A 13,833-nucleotide genomic window follows, 5' to 3' on the forward strand; every position below is an offset into this window, starting at 1 on the left:
AATGCTTCAGGAGAGGTCAGACGGTTAACTGTATGTGAGGAAGGACTACAGGACTTCCATAGTATTGAAAGGCTGGTAAGGTAAAAAAGGGCTTCAAGGACAGAGAGGTTCAGCAAAGAAGCCCTCATTTGGTTGTAATTTTGTTCAAGTGCAATATTGATACCAGAGAAGAAGTGAAAGCATGAAGTTAAAACTGTAATCCTGGTACTGGCAGAGGAAAGGATGAAAAAAGATAAAACAGCTGTCAGTGAGAGCTACCCTGTTACTTCAAAATGTGTTGATCGCGTTTCCTGTGGTCTTGCATTACAACAGATAAGGCAATCATCATCACCACTACCAACATGGGATCTACCTTCTTTCAAGCAGATGCCACCATAAACTGGATGACTGATAATGCTTGAATCTCTCTTTCATAGCTTACTAGTTATTCTCAAAATTGTGTGACTGACTGACTCAAATGTACAGGGTTGTTAGATATAAACACTACACTTAGCCCAGGATTACCTTCACACTCAGAGGGAAGATGGGGAAGGAGTGAGAGGGAGAGATAACCCTTCGGTATATGAGTACTCTCTGAATTATGCCTGCAGCTTTGCCATGACCCAGCAGAAACTCCCAGTTTCACTCTCTCACTGCAGTGTCTCGTCCAAAATGCTGCAGATGAATTTAATCACACAGAGGCCTGGAGCATGTTCCACATTGGAAACAAACAGTTTCTGTGACTGAAATTTAAGTGGAAAATTCCCAGCACAGTTAAACTCAGAGACTTTCCTCCACCCTAACCGCTCGGCAAGCAAGAGTTATTCTAACCACACATCACATCTACTTGAGGGACACTGCTGAGCTTCTTCTCTGTTTTAAAAGAGAAGCAGCACTGTAAGAGAATGGCTAGCAGGCAGAAGGAAAAACCTGATAGCTACGGCTGCAGGAACAGTACAGATCAGGCCGCAGTGTAATCACCACTGGGTGATTGAGCCACCCTCCATCCCAGCTCTGGGCCTGGCCCCAGAGCCTGGTTGGTGTGGTAAAGGCTGAGGCCTGATGGTTTTGATGGGGCAGGTACACTGTCTGTAATCCAACATCAGTTTCCTTCTGTCCTAGAAGTACTTTTCCAAGGTCTGAGAAGAAACCACATGGCAGCTGGTGGGCACATCTCCCTGCCGGACGGCTGGATCTCCCCTGGCACCAAGGTCTGGTCCTGAGCCCCCTCCAGGCTCCCTGGTGTCAGGCCCACACACAGGCCATTTAGGAGGCGGGGGGGGGGGGGGCGGCTGCTCCAACACCCATCTCTGGTAAGCAGGACAAGGAGAGTATTGCTCAAAATCGTCAATCACTTTCAGTATCAACCTGGCAAGAGAATAAAACAAGGTTTTCCTAAGAAATAAAGACACGGTGCACCCACAGCTCTTGACTCCCATTCCAGCAAATTCAGGCAGACCTGGACACCGCGGGTGGTGGGCAGGGCTGTTCCTCTGGCCGGGTATTTCACGGTGCTGATGGAACGTGGTCCTTTTTTTCCTGCCGTGCAATGTGTAGAAATGCTGTAGAAATAACACATTAGCCTCTCCAGGCAAACAACACCTTGGCAAAGTGGCAGAGCGGGGCTACTCCTGGCGGAGTGGGAGGGCTTACCGCAGCCGGACCGGTACCCACAGCACCCTTCTGCGCGGATTTCGGGCTCACGCCGGGATAAACGGCATTCTGCGGACTCAAGAAAGTTCCTCTCTCTCCCTCTGGACACACCGTTGTGGTGTTTCTTTCCTTTCACACCGCCTCCTTCTCATCGTGGATCAAAGATTCAGGGAGAGATGGAAAAAAGAGAGGCAGAACAGCCTGTATTTTTTATGTTAGCTTCTGACGCCAGAAGGGATTTAGAGATATTACCGGCAGCTCATTTAGAGAGTCCCAGAGCACACCAAGAGAAAAACAAACGAGCAGCAACAAACGCATTTACTTTAAGCACGCAGTCGGTGAGCACCAGAGCAGGAGCCGGGGACAAACGTTGCTCTGGTTATTCCGGCAAAGCTCCTGGGGAAGGAATCCCCTACCAGAAACATCCCAGTTCGCATAAGGCACAACTACACTGAAAGCAAATATTTTTGTATACACACACATATATATATATACAACTATATAAGGATCACGCCATGGGAAAGGACTGGCGCTTACGGTTGTTCTTCCCACCAGGAGAGAAAGCGGGGGTATTTCTCGGACCCGAGGGCTCCCTCTGCTCCCGCGGTCGGGTTAGGCACTACGCGCAGTATCCGCCGGCGTCCTCGATACCTGCGCTCAGACACGTACTGCCAGATCAGAGCCTCCTCCCCGCTTCACTCTTTCCCAGGAGATGTCCAGCTGAAGGGGAGGGATGGGGTGAGCAACCTGAGCCTGCCCGGTGTACAGCTTCCCGTTAAAAAATCTGGCGCCTCCAAAGTGATAAAACCCCGAGCTCTGGCGAATTGTACCCCATTCACTGTTGATGTCGCCTTACTATGTCCTCTGCCTCCGGGTGAGGGCCACGGAGACGCCACCGAAAACAAAGACTGCGGCTCCGCGCGGACTGGGGGGCTGCTCCGGAGGCCGGGTACCCCTTCCAGGGTTGGCAGACGAGAAAGACTTGCTGGTGAAAGCGGGGCAGAAAAGTCTGTGCAGAGCTGCAGAAGTGTGCCGCGGCAGCGGACCGGCTCACCCGGTTGTTTTCTGTCGTTTTCATGCGGTCCCCTTCAGCTGTCATCAGGCGGGTGTCGCCCGGGGTAGAGGGGGGGGGTGGGGGCAGCTGGGAAAAGCGATTCTCTTGGGCCGGTGGGGTCCTTCGGTGTCACGGTGGGGGTCGGGCTCCCCCGCACACCCGGGCGCTTGGAACAAGAGTCACCACCCGTGGCATTTCCACGTCGATTAGCTAACAGAGGGGTCCGAGTCCTTAAAGTCCTTTTCCCAACTGCCTGAACCCTATCCCTTAGTCGACGGAGCGAGCAATCTTATGCGTATAGTCATATACATATATCTAAAAGAAACCAATTTTAATGCTCAATTGCACATTCAAATGAAATAATGACGGGGAAGTACGAGCACAAAAATGTTAGCTGACTTTTAATAAAATGTCTTGGCAGTGTTAGGTTGGACTCGACGATCTTATTTTCCAACCTAAATGATTCTATGATCCCAAAGGGCACAAGCATTAATAAGTCCACAGCTTTGCTTTACTTTTTATGTAGAACATTCATAGTACATCCAGGGAAAACCAAAACCAAAACAAACCCAGAAACAAACAGCAAAAAACGACTCATAACAACAACAAAAACTATTTCTGAAAGCCAAGCTAAAGTTCATCTTTATTGTCTAAATTCGCATCACGTTGCCAGTGTAACCCTATCTTTTTTGCACTGTTTCACAGAACAGTGTGCTTAGATTCGTTTGTAAATTAGAAACTGTATTTTGTGAGTATAAACACAGAAATACTGAAGGCAATCGGTTCAGAAGATGTAAAAGCATTTTTGGTCCTAAAGAAACCGTGCACAATTTTAAAGAAAGTAGTACACATATTAATATAGGAAGTCGGTCCTGATAGTCTTTTGTATCTGCTACCGTGCTGCAGCTGTGCAAATATAAAACGGTTATTAATTTACAATAGTAATATATTAATAATTTATCTAGGATGGTTTCATCCTTCAAAATTAATTTCCCTTTCAGAATCTTGCGATTACTTGGTCTTGCAAGCATATTTTACAGGAGCAGGATTTATAATAGATTAATTGTTATTTTCTTTTGATAGTCACAGTTTACTAACGGAGGATATAGGTTAAAAACTACAAGGTAAAAAGGGCACTTCAAATTCAAATCCCATGAGAGCCCCCACCTCGGTCCTAAATTGCGTGCATACAAAGATATGCAAACCCTTCAAGTGTGATGAACAATGGGATGTTTTGTTTTGTTTTGTTTTTTCCTAAGTGACATTTCTTCTATTATTCGTATTATGAGTGGAGCGTGTTTATACACAAGTGAAGAGAGATACTATGTGGCTTATATCCTGATATCCAGAGACCAAAAGGCTGTTCGCAGTACTCTGGATGACACAAAAGAGACATTGGGCAAATATCTGCAAGTTTTGACAACGAGTGGAAGCAGCGGTACTGAGTTTTCTAAATTGTTGAGCAATCGCTGAGTTCGTAGATATGGTCACCGATCTATGAACTTGTTTCCAAGGCCCACCTCGGCCACTTCACCGTGCCTCTGCTCAGAGACCGGCAGCAGGTCTTTGCAGCTAGAAGGTCTCGATCCTGGAAACAGCAGAGATGCGGTAAACCTCGCCCTGCGCTGCACGGAGTTTCTGACTCGACCTCTCGCCGAGCGCACCCGTGGTTTGCCCGATTTGGGATAAGCACCCAGTTTATTATGCAGAGAAACCCTGGTACGGGAGTGCGAGGGAGCCGCTGATAGTGGCATATCCAGCAGGACTGCATGGAGACCTTCGCAGCCGCTACACTTGGAGATCTTGCCAGCAAACTTTCTCTGGAGGCCTTGGCATCACCTTTCTTCCTATCATATAGGTTCTAGTCTCCCACAAGCAGCAGGAAAAGCCCACACCTCCCAAGGCCATTCTGTTCCCCTGCCCCATCGCCGAGCACCTTCTGCCTATTGGGCACCCTGAGATGATCTAAAGTGCTCCGAGGAAAAATGTTCCAAACAGGGATGTCTCCGATCTCATCCTTAGGGAGGAGAAAAACTGTCGAGAAAAACACTATTAAGGCCGGGTGGATGTAGCATGCATCAGTGCCGGGGCAGTGACAGGGCAGGCAGTGAGCAGCAGCCCGCTCTGCCGTCGGGGCCGAGTCGGTGGCACTGGAACGTCCCGAGGAAGCCTGAGTCGGGTCCAGGCAGCGAGCAGCCCCCGCTGCCTGACGGTGTGGAGCCGCCCACAGCCGCTGAGACGGTACTTCGGCACTAAGCACAGGGCTGTACACAGCAAAATTGCTTCACCTTCCTCCCTCCAGCTCCGCTGCTGGAAGTAATCCCAGGGCAGTGCATGGGCTGCAAGACTGGATCCAGCTCTCCAGGCTCTAAACTACTCCCGTTGGGAATACTCCTGGGCTCACCCGCCAGGACTGGGACGCTTCTGCAGCCCAGGTACTGGTCCTGCTGCGACCTCTACTTGAGGGTTGGCCCGGGTTATGGGGCTGAAGGTGAGTGGCTGCAGGAGGGGGCAAGGGGTGACTCCGAAGCACCGAGCTGCTGGCTGCAGGCCACCCCTCTCTGACATCTCCCGGGCTGCACAGGTCCCTCGGGGCTGGATGGGGGTCTAGGAAACCGGGGTCTCTTTGGCGAACTATAGACTCTGGGCCTCGGACATCAGCGCTCGCAGCCCGTGGAAAAGGGCGGGGTGCAAAATCACAACACGACGTGGGAAGCAAAATGTCTCTCAGCGCCACGAGTCGCCCCGCATCGTCCCTGCATTACTCGTTATTGTTGCGTTTGTCAGAAAACGCACGGAGAAGTCACTCTTAACTGTCGTTTTCTGACGCCGCCAGAAACCCGAGGCAAAAACCCCTCCGCGCCGAGCGGCATCTGTTTGTCCCCGGGACCGAAGTTATATTAGGTGGGCTGTGGTGAGGGACAGCGGTCTTCTTCCCTCGAGACAGCCGTTCTTCTCCAAACAAACAAACAAACAAACAAACAAACAAAAAAGTATATTTACACCACCATTCTGCATTAAACGTTAAACGTTGCAGCGTCTCAACGTTGTAAATGCGCCGGGTGGGTTTTATCCTCTCAGTTATTATACTGCAGTTGCAGGAGAGAAATATTTTGCAAACCAAATCGAAACGGCCCAGTGTGACATCAGGGGGGCCCTCGAGCTCTGCACGCCAGAGGCCAGTGGCTACTCGGCAGGAGAGGGCTATCCTGCCCCAGTGCCGCCGGGCTGCAGCCCCCACGGGCGGCCGGGGCCCTCCTGCCCCCTGGGCTGGCCCGGCTTGGGGTTTTTGCCGGACAAGCGGCCTCGCAAGCTGCTTGGAATGACTGCAATTTCGTACTTGGTTCGTATGCAGCGTGGTTGATGTGACACTTTCATTTCCACGCGTAGTGTAAGCGGGGAGAACTCAACACCGCATCCGTCGTGTAAAAAAACACTGAATTTCAGTGCAGAAACTTTAACCCGGGGAGGTAGATTTTTTCGTTTACTTTACAAAATATATCAACGGATAGTGAACTCCGTGCCCCATTACGTCTCTGCTATTTCACGTCACAAATAATTTGTTTTCAAGCGCATCACTAATGTCGCCCCCAGGGACCGACCGCCAAGCGCAGCTGCAGACCCGCGCAATGTCTTGCTGACGGAGCAGGGAGAAAGGACAACTCATCTCTCTCTCCGCATCTCTTCTCCCCCTCACGGCCCCGTTTTATTCTCACAACGAAAAAAAACCCTCAGAGCGGGAAGGACTGAGTTTACTCCAGGCTATAAAACATGAATATAGTTACAAATCACTTAGCATAGGCCAAAAGCTTCCATCCTTTCGTAAACTTGATCACATTTCCTACCCTATCGTAGAAAAAAAAAAAAAAACAAAAAAACCCCAAACACCTCTGTGTTTTGTGACTCTGTTATTCAAGGGGAGACGAGGTTTCGGAGGAAAACACTAACAGGTCCCTCGAGGTTTCCTTTGCAAGTACCTCCAGCCCAGATTTCATCCTGGTGCTCCCGGGCCTTGCATGTCCCACCTTCCCCCATGTTTCCACCTAGCTTGAGTGCCGCGGTCCTCCATCTGCCGCAGACATGTATGTCCCTACCTGAAGACAAACCTCGGGTCATCTCGGAAATATATCCTTTCCAGAGCAACAGGACATCAACCCTTATAATGCAGAGTATGAAAATTCCGTATACACATTTTTGTATAAGGACTTTATGCTTAAGCAGATCTGTCGGAACTGAAAACCCTTAAAGGGAAAGGATCGAGATAAAAAAAATCACACACTCTAAAACCTGCTCAGGAAGAATTGTCACCACCTTTAAGTGCCGAAGACAAATATTTAGGGGGTCGTTTTAACCGTGGGAAAGGATTAGCGGACACAAAGTCAAGTGAGGAAACTTCCTCGATAGCGAAGCCACCTGCGGGAGTGCAGCCCGGATCACTGCCTGCAGTCCCCGGCGACCCCCTCCCCAGCCCCTCAACCCCCTTCGGGCTCACTCCGCGGGACGACACGGCCGCAGCTAAGGAGGAACCCCACTGGCAAACAAGGCCTCGCCACCAAAGAGGCGAGGGACGGGATAATTACTTTTCCCCTAGAATTCCGGAGACATACGTTATAAATCACCTGGCGAACGCTAAGCCCCGAGATGTGCAGAAGAGCGAGGCAGAGCCGCATTTGGCTTGTAGATGCCCCTCGTAAAAATACAGCCAGGAGATAAACAGGCGCTGATTTGGCTCGCTGTGCAGGCGAGAAGCAAGCTCCTAAGTTCCCTGTGCCTTTATGTGTGCCGGGCTCCGTCGGGACAAGTGGGAGAGGCAGGCTGACCACCCCTGCCGGGATCGAGCGACACCCCGAAACACCGTTTGGGTGTAAGCAAACGGTGCTGCCCCTCGCCTCTGCTTGCAGCACTTCCTCTGCCCCGCGGGAAAGGCTCCCTCTCACTCGCCGCGGCACAGAGTAGCCTGCGTGCGCTTGCACACGTGTACACTGGTGAGGGGGTATATGTGTGTGTGATCTCGAAAGAAAGCCACGAAGAAAAGCAACGACTTTCGAAGTCGGACTTTCTGCTGTGAGTCCAAGGAATACAGAGCTACTAGGACTCTCTCAAACGCTTGTGGTTACTCGAAAGCAGCTCGAAAAGGCAAGTGTTCCTGTAGGTGGCACTGGTACTAGGTATTGCAGAACCGAAGGCAGATATGGAGAAAATTGCCTAGGAATTCCCGATTGGTTCCTATAATTTAATGCAGAACAATAGAGGTATTTTTTTCATTTACTCTAAATTCATGTAACATGTGACAAATGAAAACCTGATTGCTTTATTAGAACAAAATATGCTTTTAAATCTAGCCATTTGTAGCTTTATGGCCTCGTCCATGAGAGTTGTCTATTTCCCTATATGTCATTAAACAAATCCTAGTGCAAAGAGAAATTAACTCAGCACCGCTCATTCGAATCAAATGTTTGCACCAGGAAAGCCCTAATGAGACACTGTCTGGTTTCCAGAGGAGTTGCTAAGAACAAGTGGCGGCGGAGTTATTAAATCTGTCCAAGCAACTAACACATCATTAAGACTCCCTCCCCTCCAATCCTCCCAACCTCGATCTGAATATTCGAACGAGGGTGGAAAGAGCAGGACGGTGGCACCACCGTCGTGGGCCGGGGGAGAATGCCCCCCGCCCGGGGGAGCTGGGCTGTTACAGCCCCCGGAGCTCGACAGCGAGCGGGGGGCGCGTTCGGGTTTGTAGGGGAAGTTCGGTCCGCGGGGATATCGTTAGCCCTGGCCCTTCGCCTGTTTTCAGACTAGCCTACATGTATTTCACCTGTTCATCTGTCTTCAATGCATACCAGTAAAGCGCAGGCGCCTGGTCTTGCCTTCACTGGGGAAATCTACTACGGACTTGAGACGGAAGGGTCAACCCGGACATAGCAGTCAGGTCTGTCTGTCCCCTCCTCTCTCCTAGGAAGCGGCCAAATGCCCGGAAACACGGGCCACGGATCGACTGAGCTATTACAGACCTTGCCAACTCCTTCTCCCACCGCGCCGGGGGGCTGAGGGCTGAGGGCCGGGTGGGGTGCGCCAGCCGACGCCGAGCCGCGGGGAGCGGCCACCCAAGCACAGGCGAGATGCTTGCGCTCCAGCCAGGCCGCCGGGACAACCCCACTCTGCGTGGACATTTGCTAAGCGCTGAAACGGAGGTTCCCTGCTCCCGTACACCAGGAAGAAGGCTGGCAGGAGGTTGCATCCTTACCCCAAAAGCATGAGACTCAAAAACTTGATGCCTTGATTTTTTGCTATGTTCCCTTTCACTTCAGATTTTGGGGACTCTCACCACCGAAGTGACTCAAAGACCTGACTGTATTTTGCCTGCCATTACTTCATAAGTACGCAGGAAGTTTTCAAAGGTGACTTGCTCGTATTCGATGACACTTTGTTAAACAAAACTTTGTCCTATTACATTTCCGTTCTCCATCTTTTTCCTGACATCAATTCAATTTCTTAAAATTGAAATCACACACTCTCATGTCACTGCTCCCCACCTCCACTCCCCAGCTTGTTTGAGGATGGGACAAGATAAAATATCTCTTGTGGGAGTTTCAGAGTTGTGAATATTACCGTGTACATTTGAATAATATATTAATTCAATTAATCTAAAAATATCCCCCTCATGGATTCACCTACACTTTCGTACATGAATGCAGGCAGTTTATGTGAACACAAACGTGTAAGAGCGGTTTTTAGCGAGCTAAAATAAGGCAGCGGGCAGCAATAAGACCTGGAAGGATCGGCAGCGTGTCCTGGGATCATTCTCACAAATCCTATTTCCCTCCGAAAAGGGGAGAACAAGTGGAAACCCAGGCCTGTCCTTGGGCAAGAGTGGAGGCTGGGGGTCACCAAGAGGCTTAGGGGCTGTGGGATGGCGGCGGTCCCCGCCTGCGACACCGCCCTGGCTGAAACGGACATCTGCCCTTGAAAATCCTCCCTCCTTCGTAGCCGCTTCCAAGAAAGCGTCGGTGGGAGGCTTGTTTGAAGTGCACTTGTCCGAAGCTACACGGAAGGATCCGCACACCTGAGACCTGGGAGTCAGGCTGGATATTTTTGAGACCGCAGGCTTGGAGAGGGACCGGGGACGGCGGGAGCAGCCCACCCTCCCCTAGGGAGCCCGGAGTCAGCCGGGACCGGCCCCGCAGCCCCTCCCGCGTCTTGCTAATGCACGGTGGCCTCGCTATTCTGCTGGGCTCAGCTATTTTACCACCTAAGGAAACGCACATGGCAGTCAGTGATACGCGAAGGCCCCTTCGTCCTGCATTAGCTTCCTTACAGGTTCCGCAGAAAATAGGAGCGATCCCGGGTGATCCTCTGGCATTTTAAACACCCTCGTGTAGGAATAGCTCCGCGCAAAACGAAAGCCCCGTTTCACAGCTCTATAGGTCTCATCTCTCTCTACACCACACAGCATCTCCGGTCCGGGATGAGTCACCTCTAGCCACAGCCCAAAGTTGTCGTTACCCTTCAACCTGCCTCCGCCCTCTTTTTCCGGCCTCTCTTTCAGAGGTGTCCAAAGGCGTCTCCGACACCCCCATGGTCCTGACCACCACCCCCACCCTCTCCCCGTCCTGCTCCGGCTCCAGGATGCTCTTTGCAGTCCAAATTGTGCTCCCACACGGGGGAATGTTGTGGCTCGGCGCCGCATAATAGTTTAAAATTTTAAAATTATTTAAAATAATAATTATTTAAAATCTGCAGCTTCGAAGAGGGGCTGAAAGTGTGTGCCGGGTTTCATTTGGTTGATTTCTTCCTACAGTGGAGGAAGAGCGGAGGAAGCCAGGGATTAGCGAATCACTACATTCCGACGAGCCTCTACATAAAGGCCTTCATGGAGGACGGGCTCTCTCTGAAAGAGGCTCAGGGAGGCAGGAGCCGGGCACGCCGAGGTGAGCAAGGCGACGCTGAGGGCTTCCGCCGCCGAAGAAGTGGGATGCTCCCGCGTCGGGACCCCGCTCCCAGCGACGGGAATGGATCAAGGGACCCCGGCAGCTGGACACTCGCTGGACGGCCCTCGGCCCCGGAGAAGGCGGTCATGACCGGGGGGAGCCAGGGCCTGCCAACCACCGCGTTACCGGTACCGGCTGCGCACCGGTGCTGCTGCTGTATAGGCGAATCGCTGCAGGCAACTCACGCCAAGCCCGTTTCATGAAGAAGAGAGGGAGAGAGAGTAGGGTTTGAGGGAAGGGAGAGGTGATGGAGCAGCCTTTAGCTCCCCTCTACGATGTCCCGGTGTCGGGGGGAGGCAGGCAGAGGCAGTGATTCCGGAGTTACACCGGCTGCCGGGCTCCGGCAGCATCGTGCAGGACGGCACAGCTCACTCCCCCGCTTCATTACGAAGGGGAAGGAGCAGGAAGGGAAAACCGGCTCTTGGCTGGCCCTTGCCCGAGTCTCTTTTAGCCCACCTCGCTTGCCTTTGCCCAGCCGAGGGGATCCTGCGGTGGAACCACGCGTGGCCTTTGCCAGCTGGAGAAACCCGACCTTGCGCCCCAGCCCGCATCTCCCTACCGCCTTTCCCCTCCGATTTAATTATTTCCTACCTGAAAAAAAATTGATCTCTTTGCCAGACAGGTCAGAAGCGATCAGCAGGCTGTTGTATATTAAAATGTTTTCATATTCCTCTCGGCTCCCCCTGCCCTCTACCGACTCACTGTAGATGTGACCTTTGGTATTTCAGCCCACACTCAGCAGTTGAATGGAAACAAGTTGAGCACGTTCACTTCTGATAAACATTATCCTTAAACCACTGGAGACCCGAGCAGAGTAAATGAGCTTTTCCGACAGGACCACATGAGGAGCACACATTGAGAAAGGGAAAGAAATCAAATATCCAGGAGATCAGAGGCGGGCTCGGGGGTGGAAGAGTGAGAGAGCGAAGGAGGGGGAGCAGACAGGTTGGAGGACACGGCGGGAGGGGGAAGAAAAGGACACAATTGTGAGCACAACAGGCACAGATGGGGAGAGAAACTACGCGGGCTGCGTGGGAGAGCAGCGCAGGGTCACGCCCGAGCATCCCAGCAAGCCCAGGGGGTTTCGGGGACGCCGAGCCGGGTCCATGAGTGGCATGGCAGGGTTTACAATCAGCCGCGTGCCTGGACACGGCCCCCCGGACACGCGTCGCTGGAGCAACAGGAGGGGAAGGAACGCGTGTGCAAGGCGGATGGGGAGACAGGCAGGGACCCGCAGGCAGGGACCCGCAGGCAGGGCCCAGTCGGCGGGAAGTCCAGGCTCTGTCGGAAGCGCAACCCTGCCGGGAATCCCTCTAGCGACTCTGCTTCTGGAAGAAGTACGCTGTTAATGCGGATCGGAAGTTTTATGGACGCACACTCCCTTGTTTAATTACGTAATTAACCTAATTAAAGGCTGGATCCGAGTCCCATTAATTCAATGCCTCCTGCCTTAAAAATATCCAGCGCAGGTCAGCTCACAACACCGAAAATGAATCCGGCTTCAGCAAATGTCTTCGGGTATTGCCTGCAAGTATGCCTGCGCAGCGTGCTATCTCATTTGCGCGGGGGTGGGATGGTGTTAGTGAGGAGGAGGAATCCCCTATATCAGAGGTAATTTTATCTAGGTTGAAGAAGAACTACAATTTACAAGTGTGATATCCTGAATTAGCAACTCACATTTCTGAAATAAGTACAAAACTGCCACAGAAAAGTTGTTGCGTTGTTTTCCACTCTGTTTATTTATTCAATCCCTATGGAGAAAACAGAAGTACTCGCCGATATTCGGATCAAGTAAAGAGATAGCTGCGAAAGACTCACGATCACCCTCATTCCACTACACAACGTCTGCAACATGCCATTAATTTGTAGGCGATCCCCTGCAACACCGTACTTATTCCTAACTATGTACTTTCATTGCCACATGTGCAGGCTCTGAAATCTAGCTCAATTAATTTGATTTTTTTTTTCTAAAACCAAACAACCAAACTGACAAATATTTCAATTAAAATAGTATTTATACCGTGTTCATATACACCAGCGACATCATATTTTACTCGCTGATATTTTGTGCACTCCGATCACATTATTTATTTTCACGGTTTATTTAATTTATAGTTTGCACCTTCGAGAATTTAATTGAAAACAAACAAACATACAAAATAAAACAAGAAAAAATAATCCTCTCCAAAGGAAAAGGAAAACAAATACTTTTTTTAGAGCTGGAAACCCATGATGTCTGCGTGCAACACTATGTATGTGGGATGTATGTAAGAGGCACACACATAGGTTCACAGATCAGGATCCGTACACCTAATGCCAAACCAAACACTTCTTCCACATACACAAACACGCCGCGACCCACCACACATACTTTATTTCCTACCAGCTTTGTCTGTTTTTCTTTTAACTGTTAATATGTAGCAGTGTCTTTGATAAAGTTGAAATTAGCTGCGAGGCGTTGACATTTTACAGCTAAACGCTGCGCGATATTTAGTGTGGGGATTAAAACACAAGCGGACCCGATCTTTGATGCCCGGGCGCCGCAAGCCTCGTCCCGTCTTTTCCCGCGGCAAGAGAAGCTACAGCTGATTTCCCCACCGGTTTGTGATTTCCACAAAAATTGACTCAAATCTTATCGCTCACAGCCTTCTAGTACACCACCGGTGAATATTCGTCAGTGAAAAAGTGCTTTATTACAGTAAGACGACCGTGAACAAGGAAGAACTTATTTCCCGCATTTGCAAAGTCAACGCGGGGACACCGTACGTGTGGCAAGACATCGCTGTGTTCCTGTCAGAGAAGGGAGCAACTGCTCTGCAAGCCCCGACGCCCCCTCCACGGCCCCTTCCTCTAGGAGAAGAGCCAGGAAGGGCGGTGCAGCGGCCCGGCGGGTGCTCTGCCCTGCCCAGCGCGGCCCCCGGCGGTGTGTCCTCCCCGTGGCGGCTGCCTGCTCGCCCCCCTGGTCCCGGTCCGAGTGATGCCCCACCGCAGTGCCAGTCCCGCTCAGCGGCGCCCCACCACTAACTGGACTTACCGCCGGGCAGGTACGAAACAGCCATTTCTGTCGTGGCAGGACCCAGGTGCCGAGCCCGCCTGAGAGACAGAGCGGAAGAGCCGCCCGTACAGCCCTGTCCGTCATTTCCCCTGGCCACTAGGAGG

General features: G+C 51.3%; 1 long non-coding RNA gene across 1 annotated transcript in view; it reads right to left on the minus strand.

Moving 5' to 3' along the window:
* Nucleotides 1-13,793, minus strand: part of LOC139828012 (uncharacterized) — a 41,099-nt gene extending 27,306 nt beyond the window's left edge. The window contains exon 1 of the long non-coding RNA XR_011739173.1: nucleotides 13,709-13,793. This is a non-coding gene — a long non-coding RNA (uncharacterized lncRNA). The remainder of the gene's footprint in view (nucleotides 1-13,708) is intronic.
* Nucleotides 13,794-13,833: the final 40 nt, after the last annotated feature.

The sequence above is a fragment of the Patagioenas fasciata genome, chromosome 5 (genome assembly GCF_037038585.1).
Source record: "Patagioenas fasciata isolate bPatFas1 chromosome 5, bPatFas1.hap1, whole genome shotgun sequence".
NCBI lineage: Eukaryota > Metazoa > Chordata > Aves > Columbiformes > Columbidae > Patagioenas > Patagioenas fasciata.